We start from the raw sequence: 842 nt of genomic DNA, 5'->3' as shown, positions 1-842 counted from the left end.
TTCAAGTCGCTAGAGGGCTGGGCCGACAACATGTCCTCCCATTCCTAAAACTGGTGGATCAGTGCTGGCAGCCTAGCACCTTCTTGACCAACTCAACACATCAGCAGCAAATTTCAAGAGAAAGGAAGAGGATTAGAAACAGAGGATTAGCAAAATGGCTCTATAAATTGGATGGAGACCCTCCCTCGTCAAACCTTGTTTCCAACCAACCAAACACCTTCCCTCTCCCTCTAATTTTCTATTCCATTTTTCCAACCAGCAGCTAACTTCTTCACTCAGACTCAAAAGGTTTTACGTCGTCGTTTTGAACTGAGGAGAAAATGAATCACTGTGCGATACAGTAGAGCAGTGTTCTCTCAGCATGCGAAGACATGAGGTCTTGCTCCAGAGACTTCGTCGTCTGCCCCAAACCTCACAGTCTCGTCCTCCTCAACGATCCCGTCAGATCTTTTCGGTGGAATTTCGGCCACTAGGCGGAGTTCTGTGATTCAAATGTTGGGTCTGACATTTTAGACAATATTCTCATTAAGGGATTTTTTGGTGTTGAACAATTTTCGTGTACAGAAATGACCTCGCAGCACCCATTTTATAGCGGGTCACCGCCTAGCAGAGTAGCTAACCCATTAATTCAGGACGCTCGATTTGGGGATGAGCAGCTCATCTCGTCCTCAGTACTGTCGCCAATACCTGCCCTGTTAGGTCAGTCATCGTCTCCTTCCTCGTCCGCGAGGAAATAAGGCTGTGTTCGGACCAATTTTGTGAGCAAACCAGCAGTGAGTGTTGAGGGATTTGATTGTCGGGACAGGGATCAGAGGAACCGCAACATCCCTACCCTGGCATAA

General features: G+C 47.5%; 1 pseudogene; it reads left to right on the top strand.

Annotated features, from left to right (window-relative positions):
- The first annotated feature begins 200 nt into the window (after positions 1-200).
- LOC126615058 (uncharacterized) lies at positions 201-842 on the top strand (annotated as a pseudogene).

The sequence above is a fragment of the Malus sylvestris genome, chromosome 3, assembly GCF_916048215.2.
Source record: "Malus sylvestris chromosome 3, drMalSylv7.2, whole genome shotgun sequence".
Lineage (NCBI taxonomy): Eukaryota > Viridiplantae > Streptophyta > Magnoliopsida > Rosales > Rosaceae > Malus > Malus sylvestris.
Note: the sequence above shows the minus strand (reverse complement) of the source record. Positions and strands in the feature narration are given on the sequence as shown.